Source organism: Rhineura floridana, chromosome 1 (genome assembly GCF_030035675.1).
Source record: "Rhineura floridana isolate rRhiFlo1 chromosome 1, rRhiFlo1.hap2, whole genome shotgun sequence".
Taxonomy (NCBI): domain Eukaryota; kingdom Metazoa; phylum Chordata; class Lepidosauria; order Squamata; family Rhineuridae; genus Rhineura; species Rhineura floridana.
In genome coordinates, this window is record NC_084480.1 from 118,478,268 (window position 1) to 118,500,541 (window position 22,274).

The 22,274-nt window shown below is 38.5% G+C and overlaps 1 protein-coding gene across 16 annotated transcripts in view; it reads right to left on the reverse strand.

Annotated features, from left to right (window-relative positions):
• Window positions 1-22,274, reverse strand: part of BNC2 (basonuclin zinc finger protein 2) — a 626,204-nt gene that overhangs the window by 288,383 nt on the left and 315,547 nt on the right. Inside the window, exon 1 of one of the 16 annotated variants that reach the window (XM_061630499.1) lies at window positions 16,386-16,440. The exons of the other annotated variants lie outside the window; for them this stretch is intronic. The gene's annotated coding sequence lies outside the window, so the exon portion shown is untranslated. Of the gene's footprint in view, window positions 1-16,385; window positions 16,441-22,274 lie in introns of those variants that run through there. 16 annotated transcript variants of the gene reach the window in all.

Genomic DNA, 22,274 nt, shown 5'->3' on the forward strand with positions numbered 1-22,274 from the left:
CATTTTTAAAAAAGATGTACCAGACTCAAGTCTCCATCAAGTTCCAGTCTTTATCATAAAAGGCTGCATTTCCCTGCATTTCAGTGTACTAAAGACCCTTCTCATATGCTCACATACTCCCTTTAGATAAGATTATTGACTGATCTGATAATATTGAAATCTTGATTTCTATCTACATTACAGGTTGAAGTGGTGTGTTCATTTCACATTTCCTAATTGTTGATAAAGGCAACTTTTATCGGTCACAATATTGCTTTTAACTGCTGGCTTTTTGTTTTATGCTGGATTTTTATATTGTTGTTTTATGTTTCCCCCCCCTATTTTGTGTTTTTATTATTTTTTATATTGATTGTGTATTTTTATTCTTTTTATTATGTCTGTAAGCTGCCCTGATCTCTGTTTTTAACAGCGGAAGAGCAGGATATATAACATCTTAATAAATAAATAAATAAATATTTCAAAGTGTTGGAAACTAGTGTCTAGGCCAGCCTTTTGCAACTAGTGGGCCACCAGATGTTGTTGGACCACAACTCCCATCAGCCTCAACCAGCATTGCCAATGGTCAGGAAAGATGGGAATTGCAGTCCAGCAACATCTGGTGGCCCACTAGTTGGGAAAGGCTGGTCTAGGCATTTAAGGCTAAAAATTTAAGTTTAAAGAAAAAAGATTCCTCACACCCTTCTCCAGTTTTGGGTGGTAATTACTAGGCACAAAAACAAAAGAACTGGACAATGCAACCATTAATATACTTAATTTGCATAATTAATAAATAATTTGCATAATATGCAAATTAGCCAGTCCTAATTTGTGGAACGGGAATATGGCAACCCTAACCGCACTACTGAGGAACTGAATAATGGGCATATACATGACAGAGAAGCCCAAACAGAGATGGGGTTTTACTTTCACTTTTCTTTGAACAGACAAATTGCTTTGCAGTTTTAAAAGTGGTTTGGGTGCAGAAAAAAAGGAAGTAAAACTTCAGCTGTATTTGCAGTTCATTCCCACACATATACAACTGTCCTTTGGATCCTAGCGTTTATCTTTTATCTCATTCAAACAATAAAAAGAATGAAACTGAAAAGAGGAGGAATTCTGTGCTGCATGATGGAATGTATAATCCTATTAACAGGAGAGGAGGCAAGCATTATTTCCTGAATGATCCCTACAAAAGCTGTCATAATGTGTTTTTTTCTGATGGAATGACTAACAATATAGACATTGTATGCAAACATAGCAAGTTGATGCACTCAGCTATGCATGTATGCAAATTTTAGGCATACTTATTTAGGAATAAGTCTTACTGCAATCACTTGGGATTATTTTTGAGTAAACCTTTTCAGTCAAATCTATAAGAGAACCTGCTAAATTTAGTTAGAATTACTATGAAAGTTCCATTCTTGTCTTGTCACAATGAGCTTACACTGATTTATTTATGTGTACGTATATGCATATTTTTCTAAGCAGACATGTGAACAACACATTTGGAAGAAGTGAAACATACATTCTCTTTTGTTACAAATTAGTATGCTTGCTTTATTTCTTTCCACTTATTTTTTTACCTCTTTACTCTTTAATGTCCATAGTTTGAAAAAGAAAGACATCATAGCATGAGTAATATGGATTTTACAACTCTGAATTTATTTAAAGAAACAACACAATGTGCAAAGCTCTTTAATGTACAAAACCAAAATCAAATCAGGTTTATTAAATTTTGAAACCTAAACGATTCATACTTCTGACTGAGTTTTATTGTTATTCCAGCTTTGATTCATGGTACTTTGGATTTCAAAAGTACCACTAAAAGTAGGGAGAAAACGTTGGAAATTTTACAATTTATTGTTCTGAACCAGTCAGCTAAACAGCATTTTCAGGTTATACAAAATATCATGTCTTGTAGCTCATTAGATTCTTCTTCACACTGAATTACTAAAAAAGATGATGTATTTATAATACAAGCTTGCAATGCCATAAAATGGCTCATCAATCTGTTTTATTCATGGAAAGTCCACATAAGGCCACTAGCCTGTTACTGACAATAAACCTTGGGTGGGATTTCAAAAGACCTACACATTAGATAGTGATTCATAACCACGTCTAAGAAATCAAATGAGAAACTAACAAGACAAAAACCAAGTGACATTTCCAAAGAAGAAAATCATGCTGTAAATGTACCACTTGTGTGTATCCTGCCCAATGGAAAGGGGAACAGATGTGGCAACAGGTTACCAAGTAAACTACTAAGTTTCAGTCAAGAACAAAGAACCTATATTGAAAGCAGACTTTATGGCCATTTTATCAATATATTGAATGAATTTTATGAGGACTGTAGCCTTTATACAGATTCTGCTACACAGGGGCCCTCAAGTCTCATCTGCCGGACATTTACTTAATGACAGGTGTGGTTAAAATTGAATGCCACATGATTGCTGACATGCATACCATGCATATGCATGTCAGCAATCAGGAGGATCTTGTGCAACTTTTTTATATTGTATGAAAATAAGTCCAGCATCTGTAGGCCCATTTTATGTTTTTCTAACAATAGTTAGAGCATTTTAGTTAGAGCATTTGCACCCTGCTCTTCAGCCAAAAGGGCTCCCAGAGTGGCTTACATACATGACTGTCAGTTAAAACAAGACAGCCCTTGTCTAGGCTTTCAATCAAAAAAACACAAGAGAAAAGGAGCAAGGAGGGGAATAGGACTACCTACTGTACCAAGGTCAGTCTGCAACATAACAGACAATTGACCAGAATTAAAGCTTCTCCTGAAGAATAGTTGTATGAAGTCTGAAAACCATAAGGATGTCCTCTCCAAGTGGCTACTTTGTTCGTATCAGAAATCAGAGCCTTAAAACCAGTAGCAGGCTTCTATCAGCAGAACTGACTGGCAATGACGTCCCCGGGCCAACACAAATATCAGTATCGACTGCATTAGGTCTAAATCAGGCAACTCTCAGTGTTCAGACCATAAGTTCTGTGAATTTCCTTTCTGTTGCATTATTCTTTGCTCCAAGATATGTTCAACCCTTGTGTCTCCCCACCCTTACACCAACTCTTTGGTGATGGCTAGCATTTGTATTCCTGGATCTGACTTGGAATTTGCTACACGTTAATAACACACAAAGGCCTCTTTCCCTTGGTTTGATCTTGTTTTAATCTATAGTTCTGATCTAGTAAACGCAAGGTTTGGAAGAGACTTACTATGACCCCAGCCAGTCCTGACAAAATTACATTCCACCACGCTCAAAAAAATAATGATCAAAATGTAATTAAACATAATCATCTGATGCAGGTTTTTAGTGGCCATACAATCCAAGAACTAACATTTGAGAATAATAACAGTCATGTTGGATTTTTAAAAAATGAAAAAGAAATTTTAATTTATTTTCTGTACAGCGCTATCTAGAAAATTTCTTCATTCATAATCAAAGTAAAAGCCTGCTAGAGGGGCTATTATCTAAAACTGTCCTACATCTGAATTGCCAAGGTAATGTCAGTATTGACCAAGGGCAGTGGTTGAGGAGTTCCAGCAGGTGGTGTGGTGGTGATGCCCTAGTTTGCTGGCATAGCATGACTTTCATTGGCTATAAACCTTAGTAACAGAGCTGTGGCAACCAATGGTGCCTACAATAAGAAAGCCCCTTGCAACACTAGCAATGCAATCCTAACTGTAGGAAGCTGGTGTAACTTAGGCTGGTGTACATTCACTGTTTTTCTGTGATGGTACTCTCAGTGTTATGGAGTAACTGCCCATGGCAATTATTTTGTTCTGGCACCCATGGCACTTTCATAAAGATATTAGAACCTGCACCTCATTTTTTCAACCAAAAGAAGCATTGTGTACATTACCCCTAATCCAAATTCCATTCAGAAGCTTCTGGGAGGGACTACTACCAGCCCAAGCTGGCAGGCAAGTATGGGTCTGAGTTTTAAGGATTGGGCCCAAGGTCACATGAACAAGCTGAACAGGGTTAGGAATAGCTAAGTATCTCCTTGCAATACCATCCCCCCACAAAACAAACTTCCTTTGGGGGACTTACACTGGTGTGAGTTCTGCTGGCTTAAATTCCACTGGCTAAGCTAGGATGGGAGACTTAGGTCAGTATAGGCCCAAGCTCATCTGGCAAATCCAAACTCTCTTAACCTGTTGGATCTTGGGTTTGGATTGCATTGTTAAGGTCTATTGATGAGGCCCAGCTGCAGTTTCAATTTTATGGGGGTTCTATCAGCCTCCATTAGGAGCACAACCTAATATTAATGGAACTTTCTTCTTAGGAAATCCTGTAACAGCCTCTCTGTTTTCTACAATCAGTTTGTTTCTGTTGGCTTTGGGAAATTAACCACTGCTCTGTCTGTTCCATTTTGATTGCTATAGTGTTGTTTTCAAATTTGTATTACATATTGAAACATTTTTGAATTTTGATCTACTGTGCCAATCTCTTTCATATTGTTGGTCTTTTGTGATGGATTGTTCTTAATCCTGATGTTGTAAGTCACCTTTTTAAAAAATCAGAAAGGTGCCGTGTAAGTGTTTTTAAATAAGGCAAACAATTAAAGAGTTAGCAAAATATTAAAAAAAACACAATTTTAATCAAATTATAAAAATCAAATTTAAAATACTTGCATCCCTTGCAAATGGACAAATCATAAATTTAGATGTCACTATTTCAACATTTCCCCCCTTAAAACCAAGGATGCCATTCTGATACACTGTACACCTACATTTTACCATTGTCCACAATGAGAGACAAACTGCAGGCCTGATGTATTTATTGAGCTGATAAAGGCATTCACATTCCTCATTAGCAATTGTTAACATATGCAACATCTTTCCCTTGTCTAAACTCCTGTTTACATTATCTAGCTGTGTCAGAGCTTACTCAAAATACCAAGACATCAGGCCTCTCACTTAAAAAACAAAAAGCAACATGCTGAATACATGTGGAAAAACTGCCATTTTAAATTGTTAGTTAAAACTGGGATGGCATAGGGAAATTAGTTTGACATTCCCCCTTCCCCCCCCCAAAAAAGCCATAGCAAAGCTTATCGCTAATTGATTAGTCACTAAAGTTTGGAGCTGGAGAATCAAAATGGCAGTGTGCAGCATCAGGGAACAGATGAAGAACAAGATTTGTCACAAAAAATAACACTTGGAACTCTGCCAAAACTATTCCAGAAATTAGGCAATTCTGGTATGCTTTCAAATGATCACACCCCTTTCACAAGACATTATTTCCTTATATTTTGGCCAGATGATGGTGGACCATTAAATCATGCTGATTTAACCTTTCCCCTGCAATGTGCAACTTAAAAAATAAAAAGAGTAGGGAATTTGAACACAGAAAATACACCATGAACCCATATGTGCCACTGTTTGCTATAAAAAGGCAACTGAAAGTTCAGACCTTTAACGCAAATATTCCCAGAGATGTGGTCACATTTTTATGTGCACATTTTATTAGAGCACCACAAATAATTGCAATCCTATTGAAATATTTCTGATTCTGATTAGCACAAACAGGCCTGTTTCTTATTTCCCCTTTGCCAGTTGCTTAACAAGGACACATGGAGGGAGAAAAATTGAAATTTTTCTTTAGTAAATGAACAGAGCCTTTTCCCAATATTTGCGCATGTGTTGGGGGGGGTGGGGTTGTTTGTTAAAACTAATCTTGAATTATTATTTTTATTTAATTTCTTCTAAATTTTTCAGTCTCTGGGAGGGAAAGGTGGGGGGAGAATCAAATTCTCTGTCATAGAATATATAACACAGAGCTACTACTGTGGATCCCCCCCTTGGGGGAAGAAGGGGATTGCTCCAGGAGGTTTGGGTCTCTCTCTGTTTGTGTGAAGCGGACATTGGCATATCTTTCCTGGACTTTTCCTGTGGGGTTCATCTGGTAGGCAGGGTGGGGAATAGTTGTCGGAGCTGTACCAAGGTCAGCCTGCAAGAGCTGACAGTTTCTGTCTCTGTACAAAGAAAAGAATCAATACTTTTGGACTACGGCTGTGCCCTCAGTGTAAAACAACAAACATGCAACGTCTGACATGTTTCTAGGTGATTTGTGGCAGAACCTCTTGTCTGATCTGTATCCAGGAGCTGCTGTGTTCCTGCTCTTTGCCTTTTCTGCTCATCTCCCCAGCCTCCACCCCACGGCTCTGTGATGTCTAATACTTTACTCAGGTACAGAGGTGTGTATTCTACCCTACAGCTACTTGTCACTCAATAAATCACACCTACAAGCACAGTCTGCACACAGTGATCTGGGCTTTAACAAAGGATCAGAGGGACAAAGTGCAGGCAAGATACTGTAATTATAAGAAAAATAAAACATTCAGTGAGCTGTAGCAAAGACAAAAGCTCTAAGGCACTGACAGATTGTCATTAGAACTGGAATCATGGATTCGTGTGTGTGTGTTGTGGTGTGTGTGTGCGCGCTTTCCCCCCATTATTTACGAACTTTTGTACCTTGAAGGTTCTTCATCAAGCCCTATATGTCGATATATAGATATGAAATAAACTTTTTTTTAAAAAAAAAAACCAATTAGACAGAGTGATATATTTAACATAACAGTGATAGTAAGGTTATGCCCCATTCAAATGTCATTTTCTCTCCAACATCCTATATATGCGTTGTTACACTGGCAAATATAGAAAAGGCAAAACAAAAACAAAAAAACTAGGGCAGATGCAGAAATGTTTTTTTCTGCTGTTGAGGCAGATTTCAAGATCTGATCCATCATTAGAAGAACCACCCATATGGACGTTTCACAGTTTTCCTGAGCTAAACTAGAAAAGTATAATTGTCATTATAATTACATCAGCACATGTGAAAAAAGAGGGGCATTTCTAGATTTCCCCTCAAACACCTCTATGCTTGTCTGCATTTCAGCATTAACCCATATAATATATATCCTGGAATATTAAATCAGGTATTAATTACTGCCTCACCGTAATGCTCTAGCAATTATTAAAACCAGCCTAGATTTACACAGCCTGCTTCTGCTATAGCACCCCCTTTTTTCATAGAAACTTCAAATAAATTTTAAATGTATATTATGGAATTCTATTTTCCTTTGGAAGAACACAGACTCTGCCCTGCTTCTCCATGTTAAACTCAGCTCTGTAGCTGGCATCATCCATTCATCATTATCATCACCATCATCATCCAACTGCAACCATTGGAATGGAGTGTCAGGACAACTTTACATTTCCTTGAAAGCCTATCAGCGGCTGATAGAACTTGGCCATCCACCAAGTACAGTAGGCCCCCACTTTTCGGCAGCCCGCTAATACAGGGGCTTTCAATTAGAGTAAGGCCCCATTCATATGGTGCTTGTTTCACTTTTCCGGGCCTTGGGCACCATTCTATTGAATGAGTTCCGCTTTTCGGCAGGTTTCAGTTTTAGGTGGGGGTCTGGAATGTAACCCCACTGTATGAGTGGGGCCCTACTGTACTTATATGATTTAACAGAATGGAGTTGCCATTAATGATTTTTAAAAGTACAGCATGCAGCCTTTTTAATACAAATCACGTCACCCAAGTAATTGGATCCAGAGCCAGTATGTCCAGCCTGGACATAAAGGAAGCAAGGTGGAGAATACTTTATAAAAGATAACATCAGAACCTCAGTAAATCTAGGTTTTGGGGAGAAAATTTCACATAACAATCTCTCTCTCTCTCTGTATACACAAATACTGCTATTCACTTTCCAGGGTGTAAGCTCCACTGAATACATTGGGACTTATTCCTGAGTACATATGCATCACCTTGCACTGTCTGTATAGCTTATTTCTATGTAACTGTGGTAAGCAGCACAATATCAGACTCCTCAACTTTCGAAACACCACCTCTAGAATCCACAATTAATGTTAAAAAGTTCAAGACTAAGGGATGTAAGTAGGGTTATCAGGTCTCCGGGTTTTGGCCGGAGTCTCCAGTTTTGGTGGGGCCCTCCGGCTCTCCGGCTAGTGTCCCTTAATCTCTGGACTCTCAGCTTCAATTTAAAAAAAAATTAAGTTTCTAGGTGGTCTGGTTACCGAGATATATACCAAAACGTCAACCCTGCACGACTGTTAAATCTGTTTTACAGATGTTTAGAACAGCTCCTAGCTCTAACTACAACTCCCATCAGCCCAATCCAGTGGCCATGCTGGCTGGGGCTGATGGGAGTTGTAGTTTTAAAAACGTAACTTGTTCAAGCTCTGGCTCTAACTCCGCCCTTTCAGGATTGTAGCCAATAAATGAAGCCAGGTTGTGACTTCTTGTTCCAGGCATGCCTAAGCTGAATTTCAACGTCAGAAAATGGAGGCTTTCAGATTTTGCAGTTTGAGTAAGTAATATGGCTTAAAGTTTTTTTTTCTCTTCTGTGCAAGAGTCAGACCCTGGGCTATGAAATATGAAAGTATTTAATCCAATACTCCATTAGGACTTACTTTTGAGTAGACATGGTTAGGATTATATGGGGTGTATTTTTACACCTCTCTCTGTGTGTCCTTTCCAACAACCCTGTGAGGTAGGGTTGGTGATTGGAAACCAAGGCAGCTCACAATAAGAAATGAATCACTTTAAAAACCAACAACCATAAAACAAGTATGCACAGTTGCAAAACAGCTTTAAGTGGCATGATTCTGAATTTTTGGGTTGAGTGAATGAAGTTTATTTATTTATTTTTATTTATTTATTATTTGATTTATATCCCGCCCTTCCTCCCAGTAGGAGCTCAGGGTGGCAAACAAAAGCACTAAAACACTTTAAAAATCATAAAAACAGACTTTAAAATATATTAAAACAAAACATTTTTAAAAGCTTTAAAAACATTTTTTTGAGAAAAGGTTTAAAAACATTTTTTTTAAAAGAAAAGGTTTAAAAACATATTAAAAAGCAATTCTAACACAGACACAGACTGGGATAAGGTCTCAACTTAAAAGGCTTGTTAAAAGAACAAGTTCCTTATCACTTCAGGGTACAGTTTTCCCTGGTTAAGTAAGCCCCATTGAATACATTGGGACTTGCTTCTGAGTATACAAACATAGGATTGCACTATAAATATCTTTACAGGTTGTGTAAATAATGAACATATTTGATAGTCATGCTTATATAAATATTTTGTCATACTGTGTCCCAATAAGTATCCGATTTCACACTACGGTTGTACAATACTTCCTCTACATTTTAAATATGCCTTGGGGTGGTCATGGTTCTCCATTGTTTTCATCCTGAGGGACAGATAGGCTGAGATGGTGAGTAGCCCATGGTCACCCACTACAGTTTATAGCTCATTTCCATTTTGAAAAATTAATTAAAATAATTTACATGCAGGCAAAATTTATTAAGTGGATTCACACAATACATTTAAAGCACATCCAACTTGCATTTAAAGTGCACGCCTTTCCCTAAAGAATCCTGGGAAGTGTCGTTTACCCCTCACAGTTATAGTTCTCACCACTCTTAACAAACTGCAGTTCCCATGATTCTGTGGTGGGACTCATGTGCTTCAAATAGGTGTTGAATGTGCTTTAAATGAATGGTGTGGATTTGCCCTAGGTATGATGTGTATTCAAGAGTGAATTGAAAAGAACAATTTTAAACCATACTTATTACTCTTACTAATTTCTCAGACCTCTTTCTGAAGTGAAGAGTCAAATCTGTAAAGAAGTTTGGAGCAGCCACGTTAAAAGATAAGGGCAGGGCATTCCAGGCAGGGGGTTGCCAACCCTGCTTGGAGATGGATGTCTTTGCAGAGGATCCCTAGTCAAGCTTTACCAACAGCACAATCCAAACTATATCTACTCAGAAGTCAGTCCTGTTGAGTTCTATGGGGCTTAATCCCTTAGTACATGTGTTTAGAATTGTAGCCTTCAGGAGCATCCATCTTTACACCCCAATGCTCCCATCTAACGTCTCCACAACACTAGGCTCCTTTGTCCCTAGAGTGGCCTTCTGGTGACTGGCCTGGAGGCACTTAAACCCTTCTTGCTGAAAGCAAGTAGGCTAGATTAAATGTTCCCTACCCAGGCTCCATCTTTTAGCTAAAATTTCTATCTTAATTTCCAATCAGATTTTTTTAAATTGTATGCTCCAAGCAACTGTGATTCTTGATGTATCATGCTTAATGACATCACTAGGGCCCGCCCCATGACATCACTAGGGCCCGCCCCATGACATCATTAGGGCCATTGCTTCTACTACTAGTCAGAAGTGATTGCTCCTCCTGTCTTCTTCTCTGCAGAGTGTATTTCAGGAATGGGGAACCTGTGGTCCTCCAGATGCTGCTGGATTTCAACTCCTATCAGCCCCAGCCAGCATGGCCAGTGGTCTAGGATGATGTGAGTTGTAGTCCAGCAACAACTAGAGAGCCATGGGTTGCCCACTCCTGGAGTATATGTAGCTGTACAATTTGAGGCACAGAGATATATTCAGCAGCTTTGATGGTTCTATTCCACCTTAGGAGTCACAAAAGTGTAGCTAGTTTCATAACTAGCAACGATGTCTCACCTACACACACAGCCAGATATCTTCTGCATGAGGTGATCAGAGACAGAACCTTCTCTGTGGTGGCCCCATCCACTATATTTTTGGTGTAATGTGAAACTCTTCCTTTTCCCAGGGCGTTTAGATCTGTTGGTTTTACCTGTTGGATTTACTAGTAATGCTGTTTGCTGTGTTTGAACACCCCTCCTCCCATTTATCAGTTTTACTGTAATTATTAATTTTTATTGTAAAGTACTTGGGGAATCCTTGGATTGAATAGTTTAGTAGCAAATGTTTACATACGCAATACACCTCTTGGGCATGACTTCTGGTTGGGATCTGCCACACAGATTATGTTCCCTCTGAAACAAAATAACCTCTCACCCAAATACAACCAGAGTTCTTGGCCAATATTATCCCCCAAATCTATATATGATTATTAAACTTATTGTGTTACATTTTGAAAAATAAATAAAAACTAGAGTCCTTGCACTGTACAGATGAAAATGGTATTTTAAAAAATACTATGGTGAAGAATTGAACACAGAAAGAAGAAAAAATGGAGTAAACCTATATATTTATTTTGGACTATCACCTATCTGAAGGCAATAGATATAATCTAACCCAGGGACATGTTGATGTCCAAAAATCTATGCCCTGCTACAACTCCTTTTTGGAAGAATAATGAACTGAAGTATTTGGGAAGGAGGTGGCAACAGCAGACTATTTCACTCCTCTCTGTTCCTTGAGATCTCTTCTGATCCTTTTTTAATGTTTCCAGAAGTAGTGCTGGGTCTAATTAGGCAATTTTCCTTCCATCTCCTTTTGTTGTTTTTACCCCCTACTGCAATCCATTGTTCACAGCCCATTACAAATTCCTTTGGATTCTTTACAAGCCATGAACAAGCCCACAATGTAGGATAAGTTAACTCTGACTTGGAAAATATTTTGTTAAAAAATGTCTGCTCTATTCAACTAATAGAAACAGAAGACAAAGTTTATCCTCCTACATCTGTCCTGAATATGTTGTCTTCATGAGCTGGATTTTCTTTTAGATACTGCTAAAAAAAAGCAGTACAATACTTATTATTGTTTATATTACTATAATTCAAAGCACACACATAGAAAATAAGTTTAGGAGTGGATCCTGTGCAAAAATTTATCATTTTGGTGGTCTAACACTCTAATATTTAAAAATAATATTATTAGAATTAAAGCTGTATCCACACACACACACTGGTGTTGGTATTTTGTTTTTTAATTGGCTTTTGTTTTTTAATTTAAAAATCAGTCTTTTAATTATTCTTTTCAACAGCAATACTTTACCACTAATAAACACAGTAGCAACATTTGCAATGTGAAACATGGTTTTTTTCACCTTTATGTCACACAAACCTGAATAAAAAAATTATATCCACATTTATTAACATAATGCACAATATTATATAAGTATCTCACAATTACAGAAACAATCTTAAGAAAAGTTAAGGGGGGGAAGCCCTACATTTTTTTTAAAAAAAGAGACACAACATCTCTGGTCCTGGATATTAGAGCTGATGCTAAAATTTAATTCCAAAGCTTCTTTGTAAGAAGTGAATTATAGAAATTACATTGTCAACTTTGAAAAGGTTTCAAACTTTTCAAACTGAGTGGGAGTCTTTCCAGTATATCAACTCTAGATAACCCTTCCCCAATTTGGTGTCCTCTAGATGCTTTGGACTACAACTCCCACCAGCTGTAGCAGCATCGGAATGGGAAAGACTATTTAGATATAATGGACAAATTTCAGAGTTGCAGAATTATAATGCAAAATAAATTTTCTCACTCTCCTTCATAACAAAGGAACCACCTGGCATTTATTTAATCTAAACTAGCACTGCACCAAGAGTCAATGCTAGCAAAGGTTCTAAAGAAAGTGAGGCCCTCTGAATTGTGTGTGTGGTTGAAGGGGATTCATGAGAAGCTTCAGCCTTCCAAGGAAAATCTATTTTAAAAAACACCTGATAAAAGTAGGCAAGCTTATTGCAGAATCAAGAACAAAAATCTGTGATCCTCTTGGTAAAACAGGCCAGAATCATACCATATCCTGGCAGGTCACAGCTGATTGTATGGGTGCATTCTAGATAGTTCTGGATGGATAAACAGCACATCATGTATGGAACCACAACACAGAAGTCAATAGCAAAATGTCTTTGCTGGGCTGGTTCTGAAATTGACTTTTTTTGAGACCCAAATACTGGTTACGTACTTAGGTTTTGCTAGATGTACCTGCAAACAGTGCTGGCCCAGAATATTTTGCTCCCTGAACCAGAGTCCAAATAGGGTCCACCCACTTTGCTAGGGCAGTCCTTTGAATAGTGCAGAAAGACAATTCTACAACACAATCCTAACAATGTCTCCTCAAAGTAAGTCCTAATGAATTCAATGGGGCTTATTCCTAGGTAAATAGGGTTAGGAATGAATCTTAGACACTAATTCTTGGTTTAATCTATCCCACACTACCCCTTTTAGCGTACCACCAGAAACAGGTCACTTCACCCTTTTGCATGGCAGGGATGGTCCTGCCAGTAAAATAATGTACATTTTTTACAATCATATTAATTTTAAATGCAGAAACATGTTGCATTTGTTTCAGTGGCACTTCACTGGCAATGTTTAGGATCACAGCACTATTCTGTAGGACCAAAACAGCTTTGTTTAATAACTACAATCTTTAGGCTTCCCAAGTATAGTAACAATCTGATTGGGCATTGTATATCAAAGTACCCCAATGAACATGTGCATGATGTCTCTGCCAAGGGGCTTCTGAATAAACTATATTCTTAATGCTATATAACACAGCTGTACAAATAATTATCTCTTTTGAAAGCTATTTAAATTATAATTTAAACAGTTGCAAGAAGGTTTTGAGTATAAATAATTACCACAAACAAAAAAGCAAATTGGTATTTTTCAAAAAAATACTAATATTTTAATGCCCCAGGTAATTTTTATTCAGACTTCTAAATGTATGGGCACTGACAGAGCTACTTTTCAGCAGCTAAAAAGCTAAATTATAGCCTTTCTAAAATGCCATCCAACGTAATTCATAGTTCCAATTATGGAGTTCACACAAGATTTTAGATCTGACTGCATGAATCACTACCACACATAATCTAAGCAATTATTTCATATGATACACACACAAAAACGCTGAAGAGGAACAAGGAATTGAATATTTATCACAGGTTAAGTTTTTCTTAATCTAGTGGCAAAAGCATTTTTGTGGGGTTTGGATTTCCCCTACCTCTACTATTTCTACCCAAATGAATTTATGATACAAGCTTCTTGGGGAAGATTAACTGACCTAATAATTATTCCTTTTCTATCTATATATCCCATCCTTTCTTGAACAAGGCATACACAATTCTTCCTGTCTTTTTAATCCTCACAACAAGCCTGTGAGGTAGGTCAGAAATAGTGACTGGCTCAAGGTTACCAAGAGAGTTTTAAGCTGAGTGGGGATTTGAATTCAGATCTCCCAAGTCATTGTCTGATATTTTATGATGTGGTGTAGGACAAACCAATACAACATTCTGTCCAGTACAATTCAAACACCACCTAAATCAAAGCGTTTTTATTCTGGTAGAGCACAGGTGAACACGAGCTGTTAACCTCAGTACTCCAGTAGGGTTGCTTCGGCAGAGCTATTCTAACACCTATGCTGGTTGCAGACCCATAGCTAAATGGTAGCCTGGTTCCCCTTAGATATCTCTGAGAATCCAGTAGTCTTACAAGAAAGGTAGCTCATAGGAAGATGAAAACAAATGGAAATGGACTGTCTTCAAGTTGATCCCGACTTATGGCTATCCTATGAATAGGGTTTTCATGGTAAGCGGTATTCAGAGAGGGTTTACCATTGCCTCCCTCTGAGGCTAGTCCTCCCCAGCTGGCTAGGGCCTGCTCAGCTTGCCACAGCTGCACAAGCCAGCCCCTTCCTTGTCCACGACTGCCAGCTGGGGGGCAACTGGGGTCCTTGGGACTATGCAGCTTGCCCACAGCTGCACAGGTGGCAGGGCACGTAACCCCTGAGCCAATCTTTAGCTGGCCCTTGACACCCAGGAGACACAAGTGGGGATTTGAACTCACACACTCTGGACTCCCAGCCAGGCTCTCCTCCCCACTGTACCAGGAGGAGAAAAATGAGCAGCCAGTCTTAACCCTATTTTTAATCATTCTTCACAAATCACCTTATTGTAACATATCTGTATGAAAGAACATGTGCCTCTAAGCAGTTGCAGAATACCTTTCACTCATTAGTTAATAGCAGTTATCAAGCCTCCGCCCACACCTGTTCCAAAATCTGAGTTTAGGGCTAAAGGACCAAAGAGAGCACTGCTTAGAGATGGTTTGCAATTATGGCATATCAATTAACAAAATAAATAAACAAAAATAATGCTCAGTCAGCTTTTATCCACAGAACATCTCACTTCAGAAAAGTAAAATGGATTCTACAGGGCTAAAGGGAAGAGGAGACATACAATTCAGACAACCTTCTTCCCCACCCCACCACCACCGGCTGAAGAAAAAAAATTATTTGGAGAGCAACTGCATAAATTTGAGCAAAGGATAAGGATTGCTACACAGTTCCACACACACATACCAACCTATGTGGTATTAAGGGAAGGATTTCTATGTTAGAAGGCCTTACTTGCAGGCAACATGAAGCTCTGTCATCTTCCACTTTACTAATTAAAGCCAAGGTTAATAGCCAATCCCCCTGCCCCATTAGGAAGATATTAGATATAAAGATATTAGAAACCACAATCATAGTGGGTAAGGAGGTAATAAGTAACTTCATTGATTTCAGCAGGTCTACTCCTGAGTATGACTAGCACAGGACATTATTCAGTATGCAGGCATTACATCATTTTATATGGTAATACCCATTAGTGGTATATCTTGTGCTTTTTAAATAAAAACTCCATCTTACTGTATTAATAAGGGACATTATCCTAATCCTGCTTGGCTTTTAGTATCCTATATCACTAAATAGGCCAGTTTTCTTCATTACGCTTATGGACATGCTCAAGACATAAAGAGACATGCAAGGCAATCCTTAGCAGGTATACTAAGAAGTAAATCACACTGAGTTCAATGGTAGTTACTAAGGCTGCAGTTCCTGAGAATAACCTGGGAATAAACCTCATTAAACACAGTGGGACTTATTTCTAGGAAAATATACACCAGATAGGGTGTAAGAATAGGTAGTCAACTGTATACAACCCTTCTCTATTGTTGTTATGTGCCTTCAAGTAGTGGCACAATAAAAAGAAACAAGAATTTCACCACCATACTGCTATTAATACCCATTACATACATGGAAATGCAGTTGTGCATGAACACTATGCATAAATGTATTTCTATTGTGACTTTTTTTACTGTGAAATATCACAGATATAAGAGGGGCTGCCGTTTGTTATGATTAAGACATAATGAGGGGGGAAAGCCCTGATGTAGCATGATCCTGAGTTGTTGGTTTCTGCAATCACAGGCTTAAGCACAGTCAAGTCATCCTTCCATAATAATTGCAACCTGTGATCACTGAAACAAACTGAAACATTTTGTTTCCAGCCACTCTTTCTGCTGCAATAATTGCTACAGGATATAAATGAATACAAGCAACCTAATAATCAAGTGTGACTGTGGACACTCAAAAGGATTACCCTAAATGCTTAGCTTTGCCACTCACATGATATATGGTCATTTTTGTGGGGATTTAAACAAGTGAAACAACTTTACCACAGCACCACCAGATTCCTGTTATAAGCAATGACCAGGTGAAAAGTAGGGCTGAAAGCTTTGACTTAATGAGCAGATTAATCACCTTCTAAAAACTTTTAATAGCAGATTCAAATTGGCTCAGTTCACCTGTGAGTTATAGCAGAAGGAAACACAGAGGTGCATAAGCTGCAGATGTGATGGTTCAGTCTTCCCTATGCCAAATTTTTATGACAAAGGAGCTTACTCTACCCCAAAGTTTGTCTCAAAAGCTACTTTGCATTTAAAGGTGAAGCCACGTTCTTCTAGCAACAAAAACCGCAGGCAAGTCAAGATAGTGTTCAGTCACAGATAACATCATTCTCACATATCGCACACACACACACATAATTGAGTTTCCAAAACTGATTTGAACATACTAATTCTTAGCCATGTTGTTGTGATATTAGGAATAGGGAATTCTCTCTTTTCCAGATTCCTACATTAAAGTTTTAAAAATACAGTATTGTTTGTTTTCCTTGTTAGTGTATGATGCTGAGATTGCATTGCTTTCTAACTGAAAATAGTCGTTTTTTGCTTACTACATATTAAATGCTTGTCCTTCAATATCCTCAAATGTCTGATAGTGTAAACATTTATTTATCTTTTATGAAGCAATTTCTAATGGAATGAATAATACAAATATTTCAGATTAAGTTCTAGATAGCGACAATACCTAGGAGCTTATTTCTTTTTTTTCTTTTGAATGTCTCTGTGTGTGTGTGTGTGTGTGTGTGTGTAGCTTTCATCCATAGAAACACACAAAGAACAGAATTTAAAACAAATTGAATTCTTAACATAACTTAAATAAAACTCCAGAGATTAATAGGCATAGCACATGGCACACAGGATTTACTCCCTATAAAGTACAGTAGAAAGTTCATTCATTCTAGAGATGTAATCTTCACTATTTTGTTAACTCATATCCAGCATCTAAGAAAGTCCTCCTGGCCTGTCTATTATATAACAAATTAATAATGATTTGCCAGTGCTGTAGGACTATCTGACAATCCATTTCAAAGCTTTAGCTAGTGAACGGTAAAGGGGTTCCTGATTTTCTTGATATTCAAGATATTGTAAGCACAAGAATGCTGCCTACATGGGCTCAATTATCTGTGAATTCATAAATCTATTTATAAAAAAAAATTAATTACTAGTCTATAAAATAAAAAAGCATGTTATAAAAACAATACTCATGAAAAACATGTAAAACAAAATCAAATAAAGGAAGGTAATTATTGTACTCCACAATTTTTAGCCCAAGACGTTTTAAAACAAATGATTTAATTTTCTGATAGAAGCTGATCAAAGTTGTATTCAGGCAAGCACCTCTAAACTGAGAATTGTACTACTAAGACAACTGTTCCCAAAGTCTGCCACATTCTTTATGTCTGAAAATTTCAGGACCTGATGCAATTCCCCTTTCTCTCCCTCCCTGCTAATCGTAGGAAACAGCGAGGATATGAGGGAAAAGGCTCAACTACCTGTTACATCTAATAGACTGTCTCCAGCTGAGTTTACACATTTTTCTTTCACAAAAGTAAGTGCAGGGAGTCCAATCCACATTGGGACCAGAGCATACATGGAAGGGAAGCTTAGTTATTTTCTACCTGCCTGCGACCCCTTCAAAACTCCCTCCCTCCCTCCAAGGGGCAGCTAGTACTAATAAGAAAACTTCCATTGGTGTGAATAAGGTTGTTTTCTTAAAACAAAAAATACTAATAGGTAATTGCCACCTAGATAGATGAGTTTCAGGTGGCCTCAGATGGGGAGGAAAGGCATAAACCTCCCTTCTAGTGCACTGCAGTCCCAATCTGGATTGGGACCCATAAACTTATTTTTGAGTAAGGTAAAAAAGCACATATGTAGCTTCAGACTACTCATTAAACATAATGTGTAGTTTGACCCTGAGATAGGCAGAGTTCAGGCAGTTACAGCATTAGAAGCAATATCTAACCCCCTGAATGGATCCCAGAAGAATATTGAAGGTAATTGATCTAATATGTTCAATGTGCCCTGCCCCCATCATTAAGATTTTATAGCATTAATTCGCTTCTGCCCTCACCAGTTCTATTCACTGGTGACCTGTTAGGTAGAAGAAGGTCAAGGTGCAGTTATTAATTACAAACCTATATCAGTAAATTTCAAGCAAGAAGTTCTACAGAGCAGGTCAAATTAACATAAATTCTACATGTTTTCATGGGCATCACAATTCAAACCCATGGCTGTATGATTTGGGTGGCTGTCATGGATTTAAGAGCAGGCAAATGTGTCTGTATGGAAATGTTTTGCCACAAATGTAACCTAAAAGGTGTTCACCACTAAAACTTATAATCAGTAGGAAAGGAAGAGCTCAAAGGAAAGCAGCAACCTGGAAGAGGGTAATACACAATGCCACCATCCTGTTGTTGGGTGCATTATGGCTGGAAGACAGAGTAATAAAGCATCCCACGCTAGCCAGATAGAATAGAAAAGCATTGTTTTATCCACAGGGGGCCTTGGATAAGCTGTGTGCTTGCATTTTTTAAAAGTTACAGTTGCTCCTTCAAATTACTATTATAAAGTTGTCATATTGATAGTGTTCTGATGACCATATTTCAGCTGAGAAAACTCAAATAGTGAATGAAACTTTTTCCAGGTCACATAGCCTCTTTGCTTCTCCCTTCGCAGCAACATCAAGCAAACCAGGAAATACTCGATTTTATCAAAACCAGGAAACTGTGGTTACTAGCTTCAGAACAACCCAGGGTATTAAACCATGGTGTGAACTCAGCTTAATAATTCTGGCTTGTTCTGAAGCTGATAACTGTAGCTCTGCCACTAAGCTCTGTCACCTACCTTTAATCTGCATTCACATTTATAAAAAAAAATTCTATGTGACATGTCAAAGTATAAGCAGTCACAGACTGAATCAATCAAAACACAAACTGTTACATAGATTTATTTGTTAAAGTTTTGGTTTTTTACCTTCGGCTCTTTACAAGGAAGGGCGGGATATAAATCAAATAATAAATAAATACATATTGTTATGCCAACAAATGATGTAAAATGTAGCTGTATACACTACATTAATCGAGAAGGGCTCCTGTTCCTTCACCTGTAACATTGTTGATATTTCTCTGGTTATGCTGTCTGTTCTGTAAATATATTTCAAATCCAATTTAATAATAGGATCTAGAGCATTTTAGCCAAAATGAGTTGATAATTCACAGAGTCACAAAGTGAATGAAAAAACGGGAGATGATAATTGTTTGATGTGGATGTGAATAAATTTAGCCTATGGCTTCTGATCTTGTTTTGTTTTTTATTTCTCTACCCTTCCCACAATTACTGTAATCTCTCTGAAAATCTCTCTGTGCTAGAGCAGATAGCATTAGTCACAGTGCTAACACCTTTGGATGTGAAGAGACTTACAGTAAGCCAGCTACTCAAAAACCACATTGCACATTGTTAGGTCATAAGGTAAATATGAGGTATGTAATAGTACTGTATCTATTTATCTCCACTGGTATACCTAACTGGAAAGCTATTACAGTACATGCTCAATGTGGGGCAGACCATGTTTCTGAAACCATAAGTATATCATCCTGCAAATCTAAGAGAGAATAGCTCTTATTGCTTTAAACAGTGCAACAAAAAGGATCAGCCCAGTCCAGTAGGCAGTAGAGGTGACAGTCTGGGGCGACAGAATTCCAGGGGCTTGAAGCAAAATGGGAAATCCATTAGGAGTAACACAGAAGCCTGCCACACAGCCTTGGAACATGGTCTGAGGTTTGTAGGCAATTTTCATTGTCTCCATTATTCATGAATATAGCTTCTTTATAACCATTCCATACAACAGGGGTGGCAAACCCATGGCGCAGAGGCCAGATCAGACCTGACAAGATGTTTCACGTGGTTTGCCAGTCCCCATCTTCCTGTCCTCCCAGTGCAGTGCTGCAATAGGGAGGAAAATCACTGTCTCCGCTCCAATGGAGCAGAAGACTTTCCTCTTCTTTCCACTTTATGAAACAGGAATCGGAAAAATGTTTTAGGAGGAAACACAATTCCCATCCCCCCCTCAAGCTGCAATCAACAAAATGGAAAGGGATGAGAATAATTAACTTTTGCTTGTGGAAACAAACATTAACTTGAGAAGCTTCTGAACTTGTAAGGAATATGATGATTGTTACATTTTGCCCAAATGCCTACTTTGAAGGTAGTGGCGTGTAGGCATTGCATGTGAAGAAGAGGGGTGAGGCACTTTAGAGATGTTTGTGGTTATCTTCTTTAATTGGTACTATGGCCAAAAATTTACAAGGTAACCGTCACAGAACGGGCAGATGAAACAACATCAAAGTTTAAGAGCTGAGTGCCTGGAGGTAAGGTACAGCTAAATTCTTTAATATATTCACTGGCATAACTGAAGGAATATCTTCAATCTCTGCATAGTACCACACATTTTCCTCTGCTTCTCTCATGGAAAGAAACTAGCTGCCAAGGCCAGCTCAGATGATTTTCTCCTGATAGTTGCCATAGCATTTTGTTGTTGCTGCTGCTTTGGTTTTTTTAAAAAAGTCTTGGTAAAGTTCTCAGATGTTTCTAAGCATACAATTTGCATGTATATCACCAAGAAATATCACCGTATTAATGAATATTATATCAATCTTCACATGATACACATATTTACATAAAAAGGCCTTGCTGTCTCCTCTTGCTGAAAAGGGTTGCAAGGCCCACCTTACAACTTCCTGTAGAAGTCTTTCTTTAAGGACCCAAGCTTCTATCAATATGCTCTCAAGGTAACCACTGTCACAGTAACTCATTTATAATAAAAATGTTTTTTAAAGCCCTTGATCCTATAGAACTTACTATCAGAAGATAGCGTAATGGTGTATAGCCTAGACAGCTTTTTCAAAGAATTAGACAAACTCATGTACTGCAGCTTCTACCCAGGGCCGGTTCTAAAGGGCAGCCAGGTGGGGCACTGGCCTGAGGGCCCCTGGAGCTGAAGGGGGCCCCTCAGTGGCCCCTCTGCTCCCCTTCCATGATCCGCAGTGATCCACGCCCCCCTACTTACCTGTCTCCTGCCTTTTAGTATTGCCCTTAATGAAGATGGCAGCTGCGGTTTCCCTAAAGTACTGAAGCCCCTGCCGCCATCTTAGTTGATGGCAGAGATGCATGTGTGTTATCAACAAAGATGGCGGCAGAAGCTTCATCCCCTTAGGGAAACCGCAGCCACCATCTTGGTTAATGGCAATAGTAAAAGACAGGAAACAGGTAGGTGGGGTTTGTGGGGGAGGCCATGCGCGCATGCGCGTGAACGCAAATGCACACACATGCCGGGGCCCAGGGCAAGCTGATGCCCAAGGGCCCCGGCATGCCTGGAGCCGGCCCTGCTTGTACCAATACCATTTGTGTTCCAAAGTACTTTGTGCCAGGACCAAACTACACGTGATGCTTTGCATGTAACATTCAGGTTTTTGTTTCTATTTTTAAAAATGCAAACTGCATAACTTGCGGGGGTGGAATCAGATTTATTTAGCAAACCCAGGATGAGGTACAATCAAAATGAAAACAATAAAAACAATTCCCAGTTACAAACCCAAACAACAATAAAACCAGGAGCAAATAGAACGCCACAGTAGGGTCAACAGCAGCTGTACAAAAATCAGTGGATTATTTACTTGAACCAGAGGAAAACCACTTCCTCCAATCCTAATTAATCAATCTCTCTCTCTTTCTCACTCACTTGCTCACTCACTCACACAGAAATGTTCTGCTATGAAGAAGGTTAAAGTATCCTGGAATGGGGTGTAGGGTACAGGAGGTCAAGAGATGGGTGCCATGAGGCATGCATTCACTGACCCCAATGCCATCTACGCTGGCTCTTCCATAATCAGCAGATGCAAATTTTGACAGGACAAACATAGATATATATTCCATAGTTGCTGCTACACAATATATTGATAATTCTAATGGCAGTTATTATACAGCCATGAGAGTGGCTGTATACTATAG